Source organism: Penaeus monodon, chromosome 23 (genome assembly GCF_015228065.2).
Source record: "Penaeus monodon isolate SGIC_2016 chromosome 23, NSTDA_Pmon_1, whole genome shotgun sequence".
Classification (NCBI taxonomy): Eukaryota; Metazoa; Arthropoda; class Malacostraca; order Decapoda; family Penaeidae; genus Penaeus; species Penaeus monodon.
The window spans coordinates 34,639,604-34,639,937 of NC_051408.1; positions in this window are offsets into that span (position 1 = coordinate 34,639,604).

Genomic DNA, 334 nt, shown 5'->3' on the forward strand with positions numbered 1-334 from the left:
CGAAAACGGTGCGGTCACGTTATTCAGCGCGATCAGCTGAATGCATGAAAGCCTCTAATTACAAAGAGAAAATGCCGCAGACTGTACAAAATGTAGAACTTAATACTGATTTCACACACGTCGATCCATCATATCTATGAGCGGCATCACAAATTTCAGGTGCTGTAAATGCAATCATCTTGCAACAGCAGATAGTGCACGATCTGATATATTATGAATCGTGGGTCTAGTTTCTGCGACCGAAACTTGTGGCTGTAGGCTGTATTCTTGCGGAGTGGGTTGTTTGGTGAAATTTAAGGTTATATGTTGGTTATCTGCCTCTCTCCCTCACCTC